General features: G+C 36.0%; 1 non-coding gene across 1 annotated transcript; it reads left to right on the top strand.

Moving 5' to 3' along the window:
* The first annotated feature begins 9,994 nt into the window (after positions 1–9,994).
* On the top strand, positions 9,995–10,065 carry TRNAG-GCC (transfer RNA glycine (anticodon GCC)). Its single transcript has one exon. It is a non-coding gene; the product is annotated as a tRNA-Gly (tRNA).
* The last annotated feature ends 13,239 nt before the right edge of the window (positions 10,066–23,304 follow it).

Here is a 23,304-nt window from a genome sequence, read left to right as displayed (position 1 = left end):
TTTGTACACTTGAAAGGTACCCCATAAAATCGAAGCAAGAGTTTGCTAATTGGTTTATATGGATTCTTCGCGGCTGAGTCCAAAAACAGAAATAATATTGCCAGAAATTGATAAGGTAGCATTTCCATTTCTTCTTCAAAAAAAAAGTGCCTTTTGATGCAAGAATTGCCTTTCCTTGATATCGAACATAATGCATAAGAGGATCCATAAAGAACCATAGGGTTTTCCGAGAAAAACCAGGGTACATTATCCCAAAATGTTCCATCTTCCTAGAAAAGTGGATTCGTTCCAGAAAAGTTCCAGAAGATGCTAATGGTAAGCAAGAAGATTGTTTACGAAGAAACAACAAAAAAAATTCATATTCTGATACATAAGAGTTATATAGGAATTGAAATAGTCTTTTATTTTCTTTTTGAAAAAAAAAAATGGATTTCATTGAAGTAATAAAACTATTCCAATTCGAATAATAGTTGAGAAAGAATCGCAATAAATGCAAAGATGGAACATCTTGGATACGGTATTGAAGGAGTTGAACCAGGATTTCCAAATGGATAGGATAGGGTATTTCTATATGTGATAGATAATCCAAATGCAAAAATTTGTCTTCTAAAAAGGGAAATATTGAATGAATAGAGCGTAAATTCTGAAACTTTGGTATTTCTTTTTCTTTCAGACAAAAAAATTCCCGTAGCGAGAATGGGATTTCCACAACGATCGCAAACCCTTCAGATAGAATCTGAGAATAAAACTCAGAATAAAAATAATTTTTGTAATCCAATAATCGATCTTGGTTAGGATGATTAACCGAGTTATCCAAAAAATTCTGCTGATACATTCGAATAATTAAACGTTTCACAAGTAGTGAACTAAATTTCTTGTTATTACAACTAACAACTATTTCCACAGGTTCAGAACCATTTAATCCATAATGGTGGGCAAATGCATAAATATATTCCTGAAAGAGAAGTGGGTAGACAAAGTATTGTTGACGAGATTTATGTTTTTCTGAATACCCTTCGAATTTTTCCATTTGTATTTCTACTTGAATCAGAGAGAAGAAGCATTTCTCGGTTTATCGAATGATGATACATAGTGCAATATGGTCAGAACAGGGTGTTGCATTTTTAATACAAACCCTGGAAAGAAAGGGAGTCTAATCCACAGATCTTTTTCTGCTCCTTTTCTACCCAATTAGTTTATGTTTGTTCTAATTAAAAAAAAAGAACAGAACAAGTTTTTTATTTTTGCAGGCCAATCGCTCTTTTGACTTTGGAATACAGCCTCTTTATCAATATACTGCTTCTTTTACACATTCAATCCATAACATCCCTTATTCAATCCATAATCAAGAATAATTAGGATTTCTAAAAAAAAAAAGAAAAAATAAAGGGTCCACTCATAGGAAAACCCAACCTTTCCCCGCATCCGGCACTAATCTATTTTTAACGTCTAATTAGAGCGGGGAATCATTCCAATTAGGAAGTTCAGCTCGTTGCTTTTTATTTTACCAGAATTGGAGCCAGGCTCTATCCATTTATTCATTAGACCCAGAAAATCGTAATTTTGGATTCCATTCAAAAAAGATTGATTTTATTACGACATGCTATTTTTTCCATTCATTACCTTTGAGGATCAGTCGTGGTCTTCTAGACTCTACCAAGAGTCTGGACGAATTTGTTGTTTCATCCAAATGTGTAAAAGATCATAGTCGCACTTAAAAGCCGAGTACTCTACCATTGAGTTAGCAACCCAGATAAAAAAAGGATCTTAGATACGATCGAAATCCAAAAATCAATGGAATTACACCGCGCGCTTCTGTCAAAACATTGAACTAGCAAGACATCAAAAGATTTTTTTTATCGACCATGAAAAACACTCAAATGCCAAAACGAACAGGTCCGGTGAAATTCCACTAAAGTAAAGTTAAAAAAAGAGCGACCCTAATCACGATGGCCAAATTCTCCTTATTTTTAGCGATTTTTATTAACAAAAAATATATATTATAAAAAATATATATTATATTGTATGAGAATACATGCAAGAGGAACACCCTTATCATTTGAGCGAAGTGTAGGCGGAAAAATTGAATATGGAGTGAGGATAAAGAGACCCATCTATCTACAAATTCTATTTGTTCAATAGACCTTTGTCAATGGAAATACAATGGTAAGAAAACAAATTAGATAGAAAAAGTAAATAAAATAGGGGCTTATGTTGGATTGGCACGATATAATATAAATCCAAATAGGATTAAAAAAGAGGTAAATTGTGTCTAAATAATTAGACAACTAGGAATACTAATAATCTTCTCCTATCCTATTTTTTGATTCATTTAGTTCTTCAATTAACTCAAAGTTCTTTCTTTTTCTTTAAAGAATTCTGCCTTCCTTAAAATATCATAAACAGTTCTTGTTGGTTGAGCACCCTTTTCAAGGAAATAGAGAATAGCTGGAACATTTAAACAAGTTTGATTCTTTATCGGATCATAAAAACCTACTTTTTGAAGATCTCTTCCTTCTCTTCGAGATCGAACATCAATTGCAACGATTCGATAGACAGCTTATTGGGATAGATGTAGATAAACAACGCCCCCCCCTAGAAACGTATATGAGGTTTTCTCCTCATACGGCTCGAGAAAATGATTCGAATTTCTGTCGATAATAATAGAAATTAGACTATGACGTGCATTAATTTCCTTACAGAAAAAACAAATTTCATTTATACTCATGACTCAAGTGGGCTAATTTTGCCTGACAAACTTCGAAGGCAAAATCCTTCCAAAATTTTTGAGTCGTCTTTAAACTCTTTTCTTTGTCTCATTTCGAACGAATTGACTTTTATTCCTTATTCTAATCCAACTCTGTTGTTGAGACAATTGAAAATTGTGTTTACTTGTTCTGGAATCCTTTATCTTTGATTTGTGAAATCCTTGGGTTTAGACATTACTTCGGGAATTCCTATTTTTTTCTTTCAAAAGAGTAGCAACATACCCTTTTTTCTTATTTCCTTCGATAAAGCATTTATCTCTTCTATAGAAATCTAATAAGAGGGATTGATTCTGATATACTTTTATTGGACTTTCTTCTTATTTTAACCTTTCGATTTATTTCTATATTAAGGATAGACTGACAAAGTTGGCCTAATTTATTAGTTTTCACTAACCCTAGATTCTTTCCCTTGATAAAAAAAATTCTGTCCTCTCGAGCTCCATCGTGTACTATGTTACTTAAACCCAGCGCAAATTTGGTTCGGAACGAATAGAACAGGCTATGTCGAGCCAAGAGCATTTTCATTACTATGGAAAATGATGGATAGCAAAATCCACAATCGATCATGTCCTTCAAGTCGCACGTTGCTTTCTACCACATCGTTTTAAACGAAGTTTTACCATAACAAACATTCCTCTTTTCATTGCAAAGTGGTATAGAGAATTGATCCAATATGGATGGAATCATGAATAGTCATTGGTTTAGTTTTTTTATACTAATTAAAACTTGCTATCTATGGAGCAATATGGATAAAAGAAAGTAAGTATTTATCCGGGAAGCCTCCGCCAAGATCCAATTTATTTAAACCCATATTAAAATTCTATCATATGAATGAAACATAGTTTGAAAAAGACGACTAAACAAGTTTGCTTAAAACTTATTTATTCTTAAATTTCCACCCTCAACGGATGGCTCGAGATGATCAATCTTGAAGTGAGAAAAGAAGGATTGACTCTTCCTCAATAAATAAACTATCAACCTCCAAAAAAGTTTAATTAATTTAATTACTAGAATTAGAATTCTAGTAGTAATATATTTTTTCAGTACCAAAAACAATTAACTATAATAACTAAATAAACTATTCCAATGAAAAGATTGAAAGTTTTTGGTAGTTATAGAATTCTCGTACTTCTTCAACTCGAATACCAAAAGGAAGAAAAAAATATGACTAAGTGATTTTATAGTAGAGGCATATCCTGAATGTGCTTGATAGATCCCATTTTTTCATGAAAATAAAGATAGTCAATTTGACTGGACTTAAGACTTTATTATGTTTTCTGAGAAAGAATAAGATATCATTATTCTCTTTAATAAACTTTTGTCTCGTACGGAATACTATATGATTTCACCGTTTGTTTCATCAGAAACAATCTGGGACGGAAGGATTCGAACCTCCGAGTAACGGGACCAAAACCCGCTGCCTTACCACTTGGCCACGCCCCATTTCGGGTTTTATGCGACACTAATAAACACTAGTATGTTTATTTGTTATTCGTCAATACCATTTCAATTACATAAAAAAGGAGGGATATTCTCTTGCTAGTATTCTACACATGCGGATAATATAGAATCAAAAAAATGCATTGATCATTACATGGAATTCTATTAAGATATTATATGAAAGTCGAATTTATTCCACTCTCATTTGAGAGTGCGAATACAAGGAGGTATTTTGTGTTTGGGAAAGTCCGAAGAAAAAAGATTTTGAATCTGCCTTTTCCTTCTTTCCCTTAAAAAAATAACTCAAGAAAAATCCAATTATTTACTCTACAAGAATGAAATGCTTGTTATGCCTAATATACTTAGTTTAACCTGTATCTGTTTTAATTCTGTTCTTTATCCTACTAGTTTTTTCTTTGCCAAATTACCCGAAGCTTATGCTATTTTCAATCCAATCGTGGATATTATGCCTGTTATACCTCTATTCTTTTTTCTATTAGCCTTTGTTTGGCAAGCTGCTGTAAGTTTTCGATGAAATCTTTAGTACTCTGTATGCCAAATTGAATGATGTGTTCATTCCAAAAAAATTTTAAAATGGGTAAAAGCCGAGAAGTTTTATATTTTTATATTATGAACCTTCGATTCTAAAATTTAAATTCTTCTACATTGAATGGGTAGCTACAGCAATAAATTTGGATCAGCCTTTCTACTCCCCTGCACCTAGGTTGAGCAGGTACCTAAAGGTACCTACACAATACCTAACCACCTAACCCTATTTTTGCTATTGATAAGAGTGCTTATTATAAAAGAATTCTTGCAATTTTTTTCAAGAATTCTTTTTTGCATTTTTAGGTATAAAAAAAAACCATCCTAGTGGATCCGTGTGGTAAGGAAAAACTGGTAATCTATTCCTTAAAAAAAAATCTTGGAGATTATGTAATGCTTACTCTCAAACTTTTTGTTTATACAGTAGTGATATTCTTTGTTTCACTCTTTATCTTTGGATTCTTATCTAATGACCCAGGACGGAATCCTGGACGCGAGGAGTAAAAATTCAGTTTTTTTTTTTCTTATTGGATTTGTTTCGTACATTTATCTATGAGAAAATCCGGGGGTCAGAATTCTTTCCAATTCGAAAGTCCCAAATGATCCAAGGGAGCGGAAAGAGAGGGATTCGAACCCTCGGTACAAAAAAATTGTACAACGGATTAGCAATCCGCCGCTTTAGTCCACTCAGCCATCTCTCCACGTTCCAAAGCGAAAGGTTTCCGTGATATGATATAGGCAAGAAATAAGAAATAACGGTTGCAAAAAACCCCTTTTTTTTCTTTCAAAAGTCTATAAAAATTATATTGCCAATTCCATTTTAATTATATTCTTTTTTCTTAATGTTAATAAAAAAAGAAGAAAATTCTTGTTTTTTCTTTCTAAAAATCGATATTGGCCGAGAGACAATCAAATAGATTTTCTCTTTAGCGGGCATTTCCATATAGGACTTGTTATAATTATAATAAAACAAGCAGGTTATATAAAAAAAACGCTTTTTTTGTCGATTATTTATCAAGAAAGCAAAAAGGGTTCTTATCAAATCCACCATAAAATTGGAAAGAAGCATAAAGTAAGTAGACCTGACTCCTTTAATGATGCCTCTATCCGCTATTCTGATATATAAATTCGATGTAGATGAAATTGTATAAGCGAATTTTTTTTATTTCCTTAGACTTAGACCGCGCAAGACAAGAATTTTTCGCTATTTACGATTTCATATTCTTGTTACTAGATGTTCTATAGGAATAAGAAGAAATCGCAACTCCTTTGCGCTACACATAAAATTGGATTTCGAAGGTCCATTTTTTTTTTTCAGAATCCTCTATTATTTTAGTTCTTCCACCCATGCAATAGAGAGGGAATGGGAAAAGAAGGGTTACTTTTATTTGCATTTTTCCCTTAAAAGATAGACTTTGAAATAGGAGTCTTGGAATAATGCTGAATTCAAAGGTTTATTTCTTTCTATAGTATAAGAAAAACAATTTATTTCTATTTCTATAGTATAAGAAAAACAAATAAATAGTATAAGAAAAACAAATCGAATCAAATTCATGGATTTACCACGACCTCGGTTGTGACTGTGACTCCATAGATAAAAATGGGAAATTTCTCTCTTCGAGACCATTGAAAAAGGGCATTGAACGAGAAAGAAATCGTCCACAGATAATAAAACTATCATATGCCTTGGAAAGTGATATGAGGTGCTCGGAAATGGTTGAAGTAATTGAATAGGAGGATCACTATGACTATAGCCCTTGGTAGAATTCCTAAAGAAGAAAATGATCTATTTGATACTATGGATGACTGGTTACGAAGGGACCGTTTCGTTTTTGTAGGATGGTCTGGCCTATTGCTCTTTCCTTGTGCTTATTTCGCTTTAGGGGGTTGGTTTACAGGGACAACTTTTGTAACTTCTTGGTATACCCATGGATTGGCTAGTTCCTATTTGGAAGGTTGTAATTTCTTAACCGCAGCAGTTTCTACCCCTGCCAATAGTTTAGCACACTCTTTGTTGCTACTATGGGGGCCCGAAGCACAAGGAGATTTTACTCGTTGGTGTCAATTAGGCGGTCTATGGACTTTTGTAGCTCTCCACGGGGCTTTTGCACTAATAGGTTTCATGTTACGCCAATTTGAACTTGCTCGGTCTGTTCAATTGCGGCCTTATAATGCAATCTCATTCTCTGGTCCAATTGCTGTTTTTGTTTCTGTATTCCTTATTTATCCACTGGGGCAATCTGGTTGGTTCTTTGCGCCGAGTTTTGGCGTAGCAGCGATATTTCGATTCATCCTTTTCTTCCAAGGATTTCATAATTGGACGTTGAACCCATTTCATATGATGGGAGTTGCCGGAGTATTAGGTGCGGCTCTGCTATGCGCTATTCATGGAGCGACCGTAGAAAACACTCTATTTGAGGACGGTGATGGTGCAAATACCTTCCGTGCTTTTAACCCAACTCAAGCTGAAGAAACTTATTCAATGGTCACTGCTAACCGCTTTTGGTCCCAAATCTTTGGTGTTGCTTTTTCCAATAAACGTTGGTTACATTTCTTTATGCTATTTGTACCCGTCACCGGTTTATGGATGAGTGCTATTGGCGTAGTTGGCTTGGCTCTGAACTTACGTGCCTATGACTTTGTTTCCCAGGAAATCCGTGCAGCGGAAGATCCTGAATTTGAGACTTTCTACACCAAAAATATTCTTTTAAACGAGGGTATTCGTGCGTGGATGGCAGCTCAGGATCAGCCTCATGAAAATCTTATATTCCCTGAGGAGGTTCTACCACGTGGAAACGCTCTTTAATGGAACTTTCGTTTTAGCTGGTCGTGACCAAGAAACCACCGGCTTTGCTTGGTGGGCTGGGAATGCCAGACTTATCAATTTGTCCGGTAAACTGCTTGGAGCTCATGTAGCTCATGCCGGATTAATCGTATTCTGGGCCGGAGCAATGAACCTATTTGAAGTGGCCCATTTCGTACCAGAAAAGCCCATGTATGAACAAGGGTTGATTTTACTTCCACACTTAGCTACTCTAGGTTGGGGAGTAGGGCCAGGGGGGGAAGTTCTAGATACTTTTCCGTACTTTGTATCTGGCGTACTTCACCTAATTTCCTCCGCAGTCTTAGGCTTCGGTGGCATTTATCACGCGCTTCTGGGACCCGAGACTCTTGAGGAATCTTTTCCATTCTTTGGTTATGTCTGGAAAGATAGAAATAAAATGACTACAATTTTGGGTATTCACTTAATTTTGTTAGGTCTAGGTGCTTTTCTTCTAGTACTCAAGGCTCTTTATTTTGGCGGTGTATATGATACCTGGGCCCCTGGGGGGGGAGATGTAAGAAAAATTACCAATTTGACCCTTAGTCCCAGTGTTATATTTGGTTATTTACTAAAATCTCCTTTTGGTGGAGAAGGGTGGATTGTTAGTGTAGATGATTTAGAAGATATAATTGGTGGGCATGTATGGTTGGGTTTTATTTGTGTATTTGGCGGAATTTGGCATATTTTAACCAAACCCTTCGCATGGGCTCGCCGTGCATTTGTATGGTCTGGAGAAGCTTACTTGTCTTATAGTTTAGCTGCTTTATCTGTCTTTGGTTTTATCGCTTGTTGTTTTGTATGGTTCAATAATACAGCTTATCCGAGTGAGTTTTATGGACCCACCGGGCCAGAAGCTTCTCAAGCTCAAGCATTTACTTTTCTAGTTAGAGACCAGCGTCTTGGAGCTAATGTGGGATCCGCTCAAGGACCCACAGGTTTAGGTAAATATCTAATGCGTTCCCCAACTGGGGAGGTTATCTTTGGAGGGGAAACTATGCGTTTTTGGGACCTTCGTGCTCCATGGTTAGAACCTCTAAGGGGCCCCAACGGTTTGGACTTGAGTAGGTTGAAAAAAGACATACAACCTTGGCAAGAACGACGCTCAGCAGAATATATGACCCACGCTCCTTTAGGCTCTTTAAATTCCGTGGGTGGCGTAGCTACCGAGATCAATGCAGTTAATTATGTCTCTCCTAGAAGTTGGTTATCAACTTCTCATTTTGTTCTAGGATTCTTCTTTTTTGTGGGCCATTTATGGCATGCAGGAAGAGCCCGAGCTGCTGCAGCAGGTTTTGAAAAGGGAATCGATCGTGATTTGGAACCTGTTCTTTACATGAACCCTCTTAACTAAGATTTTCTTATTTATACCTGTTCTACTTTTTTTCTGTTCTGGCTCGGTTATTCCATCTAGCCGAGCCATTCATTCCTTTTTATGAAAGAAAGATAAGGGACAGAAAAAAAAAATAAATAAAAATGAAAGAAACAAACGTATTCAATAAGCAAAAGGAGAGAGAGGGATTCGAACCCTCGATAGTTCCTAGAACTATACCGGTTTTCAAGACCGGAGCTATCAACCACTCAGCCATCTCTCCACAGCCTAATCCTTATTTTACTCCTACAAATAGAACATAGCCATATAAAAAATAAAAAGATTTATTAGCCTCTAGAAAGATATCAGATACAAGTTCCTTTTCGATATATCTCTGTATACTGTATACACGGATACAGGATCCGCTATACCCGCTTGTGAAATAAAGAGTAAATAATCTCTTCTCACCCCCATATCCAAATAAAAAAGCGGTTTAAGTAATAAATTTGAATTAAAGAGAAGAATCAATGGATTCATGATTAAACCCCTCCTACTTCTTGTATTTTTTTACAATTTTGGTTTAAGTGAGGGATCAAATATGTAGTCAACTTTATTTGATGGTAGCTTGGAGGATTAGAAATATGACTATTGCTTTCCAATTAGCTGTTTTTGCATTAATTGCGACTTCCTCAGTCTTAGTAATTAGTGTACCCCTTGTATTTGCTTCTCCTGATGGTTGGTCAAATAATAAAAATGTTGTATTTTCCGGTACATCATTATGGATTGGACTAGTCTTTCTCGTAGCTATTCTGAATTCTCTCATTTCTTAAATGAAATTTGGTTAATATTTATTAACCCCATAAAAAAGAAATAATAAAGGCCATTTCTTCTAAAAAATTAGAATAGTGAGACGTATTAAAACGCAATTTGCGTTCCGAATTGCTAGCTCTTCTCTTTCAGTATTATGAAATTCCATTCCCATTAGAATATTCATTGACAGATAATAAAAAAAGGAAAACTCTAATATAATAGAAAATGAAATGAAACGGTCGACCCAGACATAGAAGGTCGACCCAGGCGGATATACGCTATAAAATATATACCGTAGCGAGCGTAGTTCAATGGTAAAATATCTCCTTGCCAAGGAGAAGATACGGGTTCGATTCCCGCCGCTCGCTCCGCTTAATTTATCAAAGTACTATGATAAAAAGTTTAGTCTAGTTAACTGTTTAACTACTTATATTAAATTAAGTATTAATTAGGTGTTAGTCTAGTGCCGTATCCCTTACTATCTTACCCTTCCTTTGCATCCCACTCAAAAAAAGAGGGCGCTCCAGAGGCAGAAATAGAACTCGCCAACAGAGCTCCAAAAATTGGGTATTAACTGAGACAAACAACGGGCAAACTTTTTTTAAAGGGAAGGGAGAGGTAGACTGTCCCTTTCGTTTCATTTTTATTTTCTGCAGGGTAGGGAGAGGCCTTGCGCCTTCTTTTTTTGAAGGCAAGTGACTTCGCAAACTGCTCAATTTTGCCCTCTAGGGCCGGGAACTAATGAATAAAAAAGGGTTGGATACGCCCCTCTACCATACATATCTAGAGAAATAGAATAGTCCTTTTATACAGACTGCTAAGTGCGGAGACGGGAATCGAACCCGTGACCTCAAGGTTATGAGCCTCGTGAGCTACCAAACTGCTCTACTCCGCTCTGGAGTACCAGAAACTGGTGGACAAAAAAGGCTTGAATACAAGCCTCTAACATGTCTAGACAAATAGAATACTCCTTTTATACAGAATGGAGCGGGTAGCGGGAATCGAACCCGCATCGTTAGCTTGGAAGGCTAGGGGTTATAGTCGACGTTGGTTGATTATTTTTAACGTCTCTAATTCAAAACCGAACATGAAATTTTGATTTCATTCGGCTCCTTTATGGATATTCTCACCACTTAACATCTATGTCAGCTTTTCTATTTGAATGGAACCAAAGCTCTCCGCTTTCTAGATGATCCTTATAGAGTAGGAGATAGAAATTCTATCTAAATTCATCTAATCTACTTACTTCGTTCCCTAATTTCATTCAAGAGATCCTGAGGAAAAGAATTGGGTTTCCACCGAGCTGAAACAATATGCGGATGGTTCTAGTAAACCAAAACTATCGTTTTTTAGCTATTTGGCTTCCTTATTCCTTATTTTAAGAAGATTTAGTTACGATTGGAAATCAACTTTTTTGTATCTTCATCCATAGATCCTTTACTCATATTTTCAAAATTGGAATACTTAATCCAATGCAAAATTATGCTTCGCGACTCTGTACTCATAATCCTATTTTTATTTTGGATGCAATTTAAATTAGTCTTTGGATACAAATCGCCAGAATGTATATTCTTCCTCAATATGCTATTGAGAGGAAAAGGATTTAATCCTTTATAAGAACTAAAGTTTTCATCGGAATATAAAAATAAAAAACTTAAGGATGCCTTAAGTATATCATTTCAAATTCAGTTATTAATAGAACGAATCACACTTTTACCACTAAACTATACCCGCTACATTGTAGATTATGGTATAAATGGTACCCTTTGTCAAGGATAGCCATTTGACAAGAAGGCTAATTCCCCCTTATTGAATCAGATGGAGAAGGTTCATGACACTGAGCCGTTGGTACTTCTACTTCGATCGCTCGCCTTTACTTTAGGATTTAGATAGCCCCTCTGGTCTGTAAAAAAAATCTTTTCTTACCATGCTAATAGCGCCTGAACCAAATGTATTTATTTTGATTAGGATCCTATTCTACGGTTACGACTACAATAATAATTATTTACTTTGCAAGGACGTAAGTGTGTCAGACTGCTAAATTGTTTTATTATTCCTACAATATAAACTAGGGGATATAGGGGGTAACACTGTCCCTATAAATTCCTTTTTTCCTTTTCTTTTTTGTCCAGAATTGAACAAAAAAGAAATTATGGAAGATGTTTTCTTCCCCCATTAAGTCCGAGCCATAGAGTAAGAGTGAGATGAGTTTTCCAAATTCATCATAGACTTTCCCTATGGCTTGATAGAAGTAAGCAGCAAAGAGTCGTAACTTAAAGAAAAAAACGGACAGGGCCGACAGATTTACCTGATGTAAAGAAGATCCTAAAAGTCTCTGATTAGTCGACTCTCTCCATTTAACACTTTCCTCTCTCTCCTTTTTTCCACTGACTCAATTCTAGTTTATTAGATTCTTGTTTAAAAGAATGCAAAAAGTTCAATAGAACTAAGAACACATAAAAAATAGCATAGAGGATCAAGGCCATTACCAAAAGTTCCTCCCAAGGATCCTATATCCTATTGGGTATCTGTTCCCCGCCTTTTCCCGCTAGGATCGGAAATCTTATATTTTCCATATCCATATACCGTTGAATCCTTGGGGTTCCAGAATCCGCCTATTTTACTAGTCTTCGGAAACGGAAAACCCTGAACCAAGAAGAGTTGGATATGTTATGTAGGGTATGTTTTTTTTTATTAATTTTATTTTGAGCTCTCAAGATATCGATATATACATATACAATCTCTACATAATGTCTCTCTCTCTATCTCTATATATTATATATATAATATGTACATTATGCAGTAGACCCATAATGGGAAATCCAAGTGGCTAATTTTTGAATTAAATAAAAAGCCCTTTTAACTCAGTGGTAGAGTAATGCCATGGTAAGGCATAAGTCATCGGTTCAAATCCGATAAAGGGCTTTTTAAATTAGTGGTAGAGTAATCTCGTGCTAAGACGTAAGTCGTTGGTTCGAATCTGATAGAGTACTTTTCTACTAAATTGATTCACTTTTTTTCTTTGTTTTTGAAACTTTCTCTATATTTTTAGAGAATTTTATGACTTAGTGCGGGATGGATGCATTTTTGGTATGAACACTAAATGAAGCACGGAGAATTAATCTATAACGATCAACTAAAAAAAATCCTAGATGAAAACATAACAGAAAAGTTGGAAAAACTCTTTGCTTTGGATCTATTTATACTTTTCGAGTATATTGACAATTCCAAAAAACTGCTCATACTATGATTATAGTATAATCACGAGCGGTTGTATATGGCCCTATCGTCTAGTGATGCCCCTATCGTCTAGTGGTTCAGGACATCTCTCTTTCAAGGAGGCAGCGGGGATTCGACTTCCCCTGGGGGTAGGGAGTATTATGAAAGGAGGTTAATCATAGATTAGCAAAAACCCTAGAATAAATTCTTCCTGGGTCGATGCCCGAGTGGTTAATGGGGACGGACTGTAAATTCGTTGACAATGTCTACGCTGGTTCAAATCCAGCTCGGCCCAAACCAAAAATCTAGGGCTTCGTGAGTATGAACTAAATCCTTTTGTTTTTCTTCCATAAAATAAAATGTCTGATCTATAGAAATAAAAGATAAAGAAAAAAGGGAAATTTTTTTTTCTAATCCATATCTCTCTCATTCCTTTCTTACAAACAAAAGAGTTTTTCTTATTGAAGGCTGGATTATTATCCATTTTTAGTGATAAAAAATCACGACATACTAGTTATGTCACTCTCACTATACCCACGTATAATATAATATGTGGGTATGTAGTATATGATTCGTCTATTTCTTAGAGTACGAAAGACGAATCGAATCTTCTTATGGTTCTATTTAAGAATGGGTATGCCATACACCCCGCGGGGATTGTAGTTCAATTGGTCAGAGCACCGCCCTGTCAAGGCGGAAGCTGCGGGTTCGAGCCCCGTCAGTCCCGAACTAGGGTTCAATGAATGGAGAAATTGATATTTCCTTTTTCCATGAAAAAAAGGGGCAGGGAGCAAGATCAAATACCCACAGGGCACCCTTACTTCACTTTTTTATTTTGCATCTCTCATTAAAGAGGGAGGGAGGGCATATAGGAATTTTTTTTTCACTACTCCCAATCGATAAAGAAAGACACACATACGATATGTGGATTAGTAGAATTTAGGATATTATATTACTCTATCTTTCTTTATGATGATACCATCCTCATCTTAATTTCCTATTCCACTCTTATGGAATAGAGTACCGGTATTTTACCGGAATCCATACATAAATCGTATTCCCTTTTTATTTCAGACCTCTTTTCCCCATCTCACTTCTACTGCTTATTTGGATGTCTATGTGACCCATAGAAAGTGAAAGTTGGTCATATAATACATACATAATTGTATGTATAACTATAAGAAAAAGGAAGGGAAATTGTATAAGATTAAGAAAGTATAAGATTAAGAAAGCTCGTGGGTTAGAGATATAGAAAAGAAAAAGTAGAAAAGGATTAAAAAAGAGGGAATTCCTAATCCAATCAAAAAACCCATTTTGGTCTTAGTGTGGATAGAGGATCTTCCTATGTTATACTATATAACTCTCATCCGTGAAATATAACTCTCATCCATGAATTGATTTGATAGATCCGATATTCATAATATTGAATTGATTCAGTATTATCAGAATGCAAGCCCTACCCTTGAATTTACAAGATACCCCTTTTTCCTCTCCATGGGATTACATCCCGAGTTATTGTGAAAATAAAAAATAAAGAGGTTATGGAAGTCAATATTCTCGCATTTATTGCTACTGCACTGTTCATTCTAGTTCCTACTTCTTTTTTACTTATTATTTATGTAAAAACAGTCAGCCAAAATAATTAATTGGAATTCCAATTAATCATTGAAGAAATTAAAAAGGGATTAAATAAAAAAAATCCAAGTCTTAAATGAAAGGATCTGGTTGGAATCTTAAAGTGTGGTAGAAAGAACTACATATAGTTTTTTCTACGACACTTTAGATTCTTTCTATTATATTATCTTTGAATCTACATAGAATAGATTAGTAGATTGAAATAGTTAAGTAGTCTAATTCAATTTCTTTTTTCATTGCATCCACTTAATTTCAATCAGGTCAAAATAAAAAAATCTAAGACAATTCTTGACCAAAGAATCCATGGAAGGAAAGAAAAATAATATGAAGAATAGACTATAGTAAAAAGTAAAAGGAAATGGAAAATGTGTGATATGCCGTGAATAGTTCCGTGGAAGAAAGTCTAATTTTCTTATGTATAGAACTTTTTTTAACCATTCGTCATTTCTAGTAGAAATTCTGAATTGGTATAATGGCTCTTTCTTACATTACAACTTACAATACAAGAGTTTCTTACAGGAGTGAAACAAAACTAAAGAAAAAGATTAAAGAATAACGTTTGACAAAATGATTAATGCAAAATGATCCATTAAAGAAAAGAATTGATACAACAATTTGATTACTTAATCAATTAGTAGTATCCCTAGAGTCCACTCCTTCCCCATACTACTAGTGAAAGAGAAAATGTAAAGACTACCATTAAAGCAGCCCAAGCGAGACTTACTATATCCATCTAAATTATGTCTCCTATTTCTATGAAGGGATTATTCTACTATTGATCAATAATCATAGTGGAATCAAGGGTACAGAGTCAAAAAGGGATTCCGCCCTAAGGCCATGGATCAATCAGTTCAAGGAATTTACTCCTAACAAATTCTTATAGGAATTCTGGTAGAATTAGAGAGCATTAAAAATACGAGATACTATAGCCCTTTTTTCCTTAAAAAAGAAAGAGTACGGGAATGATGTCCTGAATAGAAGAAGCGGGAATAGGAAGATTTTTTATTCCTTTTGTTACTCTTTTTTTTTTTTTTAAGCAAAGGACGCCCGAATATACCATAAAATTATCGATAGATAAATATTTATTGGATACCTACCTTACCTAATGTTTATTTTTGACCTAAACCCTGCAGCCTTGCTTTGTATCATTCTATGAAAGAATGAAGAGATTTTATCCATAATACAACTCCTAAATTGATTTTTGATCGACCTATTTAATCTGATTCTCGTTAGAATTAAGTAGTCCTTACTTTAGTGTATGTAGGTAACATAAGATGTACGATAAAAAAATGTATAATAATTAGTAAGTCTTGATATTCTTTCGTGGAGTCCCTTCTTGAATCTTAGATTGAAAAAAAAAAAGAATGCCCCTTAGGGACCTTTCTTTGGATACCAAGATTTCTGACATCTTATCCTCGTATTTTAAAATTATCAAATCGAATCTCAATTAAGAACCAATTCAAATTCATATAATAAAAGAATAAGGAAACACTACCTCACCCCTATTGATAACCATTTTGGCCACTACCGTCAAAACAAACCCTAACCCTAGTTTGAGGATAGAACTATGGTATGGTTTCTCTAAACCCAGTATCGGCAGGCCCAGTTACTCTCTTGCCCGAACTTATGCGAAGTAAAAATTTATCGAATTCGATCAGCACTATAAAAAAAACCTAAGTATTTTATTGATCAGGCGGCACCCAGATTTGAACTGGGGATAAAGGATTTGCAGTCCCCTGCCTTACCGCTTGGCCATGCCGCCAAAAAATCCGATCAAAAATCTAGAAAACAGCAAGTATTCATCCACGTTTTCTTACGAAAAGCCCCTTTTATTTTGAATATAATTCTACTTACTTTTTTCCAATCTTTTTCAAAAAATCTATTCCTGCTTTTTTTGATCCAGTTTCTATTATTCTCCTCGATAGATTCTATCTTAAAACATACATTGTTAACACAATAAAACTTCCCATTTCTTTCTATTGAGATGAAAAAGAAGAAAAAGTGGATTTCTATTCACAGGCTGCAAAATTCAGAATAAATTGGAACCGTTAACTAGAATTCTCTTTTTTTTATTGCAGTAGTGAACTACTCTTAAATCGGTATTATCTCCCCCCCCTTCAATGGCATAATAAAATATTATGGCTTTATGCTTAATCCGTGTATAGGTAAACTTTAGGTCCGAACAGCATTATTATCCAAAGATCCCCTTTATGTACATATCTCTATGGGGAATCATGCTTTAATTTTTCAAAGTATTAAATTAAATATCTTGAATAAAAAAAGGAAATTTGCTCTGATATAGAGTATAACCTGACTATCTTGGCGTACCCAAGTGAAATTACGATAAAAGAAAAGCATGGATATGGGGAGAGGTGGATAACTAGATTGGCATGTACTTAAAAAAGGGACTTACTTTATTTTAGAATTCCACAATGAAATACTGAATTTTCTAGCAATTATACTACTCCGATCCGAAATAAAAAAGAACCCTCAAATTATTTTGAGAAATTAAAGTAAGCACGCTATTCTAAATCGAAGTAAAGTCAAACTTTCTAGTATATTATATTACGGCTTTATTACATTCATAGAAAGGAGATAAAATGAGAAATCTTTGCCATCCAATCTGATTAGAATATCATAACATAAAGTATAAGTGGCAGAATTTTTTTTGTAGGAATGTTTTATCAATTCATTTTCATTTCATTTGTACCCCTGGCAAACTCGAACTTTCGTCCAAATGGTCTCTATTCATATGTATGAAATACATATATGAAATACGTATGTGGAGTTCCCTAGAATTTCATGTGATTCAGTAAACAGAATATAGATTCCATGATTGCTAGATCGATCCATAGGGATTGATGAAGAGTGAGCTGATAATGGAATTTTTCTTTGATAAACAGGAAACTTAAGATTAAGATGCTCCGGAATGGAAACGAGGGAATGTCCACAATACCCGGATTTAGTCAGATCCAATTCGAGGGATTTTGTAGGTTCATTAATCAAGCCTTGGCAGAAGAACTTGACAAGTTTCCAACAATTAAAGATCCAGATCACGAAATTGCATTTCAATTATTTGCGAAAGGATATCAACTGCTAGAACCCTCGATAAAAGAAAGAGATGCTGTGTATGAATCACTCACCTATTCTTCCGAATTATATGTATCTGCGAGATTAATTTTTGGTTTCGATGTGCAAAAGCAAACCATTTCTATCGGAAACATTCCTATAATGAATTCCTTAGGAACCTTTATTATAAATGGAATATACCGAATTGTGATCAATCAAATATTGCTAAGTCCTGGTATTTACTACCGCTCGGAATTAGATCATAAGGGAATTTCTATCTACACTGGCACTATAATATCAGATTGGGGGGGGAGATCGGAATTAGCAATTGATAAAAAAGAAAGGATATGGGCTCGCGTGAGTAGAAAACAAAAGATATCTATTCTAGTTCTATCATCAGCTATGGGTTCGAATCTAAGAGAAATTCTGGATAATGTTTCCTACCCTGAAATTTTCTTGTCTTTCCCGAATGCTAAAGAGAAGAAGAGGATTGAGTCAAAAGAAAAAGCTATTTTGGAGTTTTATCAACAATTTGCTTGTGTAGGTGGGGACCTGGTATTTTCGGAGTCCTTATGCGAGGAATTACAAAAGAAATTTTTTCAACAAAAATGTGAATTAGGAAGGATTGGTCGACGAAATATGAATCGGAGACTTAATCTTGATATTCCTCAGAACAATACATTCTTGTTACCACGAGATGTATTGGCCGCTACGGATCATTTGATTGGAATGAAATTTGGAACGGGTATACTTGACGATGACGATATGAATCACTTGAAAAATAAACGTATTCGTTCGGTTGCGGATCTGTTACAAGATCAATTCGGATTGGCTCTTGGTCGTTTACAACATGCAGTTCAAAAAACTATTCGTAGAGTATTCATACGTCAATCGAAACCGACTCCCCAAACTTTGGTAACTCCAACTTCAACTTCAATTTTATTAATAACTACTTATGAGACCTTTTTTGGCACATACCCGTTATCTCAAGTTTTTGATCAAACGAATCCATTGACACAAACTGTTCATGGGCGAAAAGTGAGTTGTTTAGGTCCTGGAGGGTTGACGGGGAGAACCGCAAGTTTTCGGAGCCGAGATATTCATCCGAGTCACTATGGGCGTATTTGTCCAATTGACACGTCTGAAGGAATCAATGTTGGACTTACTGGATCCTTAACAATTCATGCGAGAATTGATCACTTGTGGGGATCCATAGAGAGTCCGTTTTATGAAATATCTGCTGAGAAAGCAAAAGAAAAAAAAGAGAGACAGGTGGTTTATCTATCACCAAATAGAGATGAATATTATATGATAGCAGCAGGAAATTCTTTGTCCTTGAATCAAGGTATTCAGGAAGAACAGGTTGTTCCGGCTAGATACCGTCAAGAATTCTTGACTATTGCATGGGAACAGATTCATGTTAGAAGTATTTTTCCTTTCCAATATTTTTCTATTGGGGGTTCTCTCATTCCTTTTATTGAGCACAATGATGCGAATCGGGCTTTAATGAGTTCTAATATGCAGCGCCAAGCAGTTCCGCTTTCTCGGTCCGAGAAATGCATTGTTGGAACTGGATTGGAACGCCAAACAGCTCTAGATTCGAGGGTTTCCATTATAGCCGAACGCGAGGGAAAGATCATTTCTACTGATAGTCATAAGATACTTTTATCAAGTAGTGGGAAGACTATAAGTATTCCTTTAGTTAACCACCGTCGCTCTAACAAAAATACTTGTATGCACCAAAAACCCCGGGTTCCACGGGGTAAATCCATTAAAAAAGGACAAATTTTAGCAGAAGGAGCTGCTACAATTGGGGGCGAACTTGCTTTAGGAAAAAACGTATTAGTAGCTTATATGCCATGGGAAGGTTACAATTTTGAAGACGCAGTACTAATTAGCGAACGTTTGGTATATGAAGATATTTATACCTCTTTTCACATCCGGAAATATGAAATTCAGACGGATACGACAAGCCAGGGCTCCGCTGAAAAAATCACTAAAGAAATACCACATCTAGAAGAACATTTACTCCGCAATTTGGACAGAAATGGAGTTGTTAGGTTGGGATCCTGGGTAGAAACTGGTGATATTTTAGTAGGTAAATTAACGCCTCAGATAGCGAGCGAATCATCTTATATCGCGGAAGCTGGATTATTACGGGCCATATTTGGCCTTGAGGTTTCCACTTCAAAAGAAACTTCTCTGAAATTACCTATAGGTGGAAGAGGGCGCGTTATCGATGTGAAATGGATCCAAAGGGACCCGCTCGACATAATGGTTCGTGTATATATTTTACAGAAACGTGAAATCAAAGTTGGGGATAAAGTAGCCGGAAGACATGGGAATAAAGGGATCATTTCCAAAATTTTGCCTAGGCAAGATATGCCCTATTTGCAAGATGGAACACCCGTTGATATGGTCTTCAATCCCTTAGGAGTACCCTCCCGAATGAATGTGGGACAAATATTTGAAAGCTCGCTCGGATTAGCGGGGGATCTGCTAAAGAAACATTATAGAATAGCACCCTTTGATGAGAGATATGAGCAAGAGGCTTCAAGAAAACTTGTGTTTTCAGAATTATATGAAGCCAGTAAAGAAACAAAAAATCCATGGGTATTTGAACCCGAGTACCCGGGAAAAAGCAGAATATTTGATGGAAGAACAGGCGACCCCTTTGAGCAACCTGTTCTAATAGGGAAGTCCTATATCTTAAAATTAATTCATCAAGTTGATGAGAAAATTCATGGGCGTTCTACTGGGCCCTACTCACTTGTTACACAACAACCGGTTAGAGGAAGAGCCAAGCAAGGGGGACAACGAGTAGGAGAAATGGAAGTTTGGGCTTTAGAAGGATTTGGTGTTGCTCATATTTTACAAGAGATACTTACTTATAAATCTGACCATCTTATAGCTCGCCAAGAAATACTTAATGCTACGATCTGGGGAAAAAGAATACCTAATCATGAGGATCCTCCAGAATCTTTTCGAGTGCTCGTTCGAGAACTACGATCTTTGGCTCTAGAACTGAATCATTTCCTTGTATCTGAAAAGAACTTCCAGGTTAATAGGGAGGAAGTTTGATCGGAATAAATATAAATTCTTTTCTTATTTCTATTTTATGATTGACCAATATAAACATCAACAACTTCAAATTGGACTCGTTTCCCCTCAACAAATAAAGGCTTGGGCTAACAAAAACCTACCTAATGGAGAAGTCGTTGGCGAAGTCACAAGGCCCTCTACTTTTCATTATAAAACCGATAAACCAGAAAAAGATGGATTGTTTTGCGAAAGAATCTTTGGACCCATAAAAAGCGGGATTTGCGCTTGTGGCAATTCTCGAGCGAGCGGAGCTGAAAACGAAGACGAAAGATTTTGCCAAAAATGCGGGGTCGAATTTGTGGATTCTCGGATACGAAGATATCAAATGGGATACATCAAACTCGCATGTCCCGTGACTCATGTGTGGTATTTGAAAGGTCTTCCTAGTTATATCGCGAATCTTTTAGATAAACCTCTTAAGAAGTTGGAGGGCCTAGTATACGGCGATTTCTCTTTTGCTAGGCCCAGCACTAAAAAACCCACTTTTTTACGATTACGAGGTTTATTCGAAGAGGAAATTGCATCCTGTAACCACAGCATTTCTCCCTTTTTTTCTACCCCAGGCTTTGCAACATTTCGAAATCGGGAAATTGCGACAGGAGCAGGTGCTATTAGAGAACAATTAGCAGATTTGGATTTGCGAATTATTATAGAGAATTCTTTGGTCGAATGGAAGGAATTAGAAGACGAGGGGTATAGTGGAGATGAGTGGGAAGATAGAAAAAGACGAATAAGAAAAGTTTTTTTGATTAGACGCATGCAATTGGCGAAACATTTTATTCAAACAAATGTAGAACCAGAATGGATGGTTTTGTGCTTATTACCGGTTCTTCCTCCCGAATTGAGACCTATTGTTTATAGGTCTGGAGATAAAGTAGTGACTTCAGACATTAATGAACTTTATAAGAGAGTTATCCGTCGGAACAACAATCTTGCCTATCTATTAAAAAGAAGTGAATTAGCGCCAGCAGATTTAGTAATGTGCCAGGAAAAATTGGTACAAGAAGCCGTGGATACACTTCTTGATAGTGGGTCCCGCGGGCAACCGACGAGGGATGGTCACAATAAAGTATACAAATCACTTTCAGATGTAATTGAAGGTAAAGAGGGAAGGTTTCGCGAGACTCTGCTTGGGAAACGGGTCGATTACTCGGGGCGTTCTGTCATTGTTGTGGGTCCTTCGCTTTCATTACATCAATGTGGATTACCTCTAGAGATAGCAATAAAGCTTTTTCAGCTATTTGTAATTCGCGATTTAATCACGAAACGCGCCACTTCTAATGTAAGGATTGCTAAAAGGAAAATTTGGGAAAAAGAACCCATTGTATGGGAAATACTTCAAGAAGTTATGCTGGGGACATCCTGTACTGTTAAATAGAGCACCTACCCTGCATAGATTAGGCATACAGGCCTTTCAACCCACTTTAGTAGAGGGGCGTACTATTTCTTTACACCCATTAGTGTGTAAGGGTTTCAATGCGGACTTTGATGGAGATCAAATGGCTGTTCATCTACCTTTATCCTTGGAAGCTCAGGCAGAAGCCCGTTTACTTATGTTTTCTCATATGAATCTCTTATCTCCCGCTATTGGGGATCCTATTTGCGTACCAACCCAAGACATGCTTATCGGGCTTTATGTATTAACGATTGGAAAGCGTCGAGGTATTTGTGCAAATAGATATAATAGTTGCAGAAACTACCCAAATCTAAAAGTAAATTACAATAATAATAATAATTTTAAATATAGGAAAGATAAAGAACCCCATTTTTCTAGTTCTTATGATGCACTGGGAGCTTATAGACAAAAACTAATCAGTTTAGATAGTCCCTTGTGGCTACGATGGAACCTGGATCAACGCGTCATTGGGTCAAGAGAAGTTCCGATTGAAGTTCAATATGAATCTTTGGGGACTTATCATGAGATTTATGCCCACTATCTAATAATGGGAAATAGAAAAAAAGAAATTCGTTCGATATACATTCGAACCACTCTTGGTCATATTTCTTTTTATAGAGAAATAGAGGAAGCCATACAAGGATTTAGTCAGGCCTATTCATACACTACCTAAACAAGAAAGTTAGATTCGGCGATGCCCCTCCCCTTTCGGGGGGCATTCCGATTTCCCTAGTATCATCATTATTTGCCACGCGAATCCAGATTGAGATTGAGGCAATTAAGTTAATTAAATTTTCGAATCACTGACTCAGGCCCATTGTCGAATCCTACTCAGCAATTGTCGAATCCTACTCAGCCGAAAAGGGGGTACTTATGTATGGCGGAACGGGCCAATCTGGTCTTTCATAATAAAGAGATAGACGGAACTGGTATGAAACGACTTATTAGCAGATTAATAGATCATTTTGGAATGGGATATACATCCCATATACTGGATCAACTAAAGACTCTGGGCTTCCATCAAGCCACTACTACATCGATTTCGTTAGGAATCGAGGATCTTTTAACAATACCCTCTAAGGGATGGTTAGTCCAAGACGCGGAACAACAGAGTTTTCTTTTGGAGAAACACTATTATTATGGGGCTGTACACGCGGTAGAAAAATTACGCCAATCTGTTGAGATA

This window comes from Triticum urartu, unplaced genomic scaffold (genome assembly GCF_056163025.1).
Source record: "Triticum urartu cultivar PI428250 unplaced genomic scaffold, HENAU_Tu73 scaffold1, whole genome shotgun sequence".
Classification (NCBI taxonomy): Eukaryota; Viridiplantae; Streptophyta; class Magnoliopsida; order Poales; family Poaceae; genus Triticum; species Triticum urartu.
Note: the sequence above shows the minus strand (reverse complement) of the source record. Positions and strands in the feature narration are given on the sequence as shown.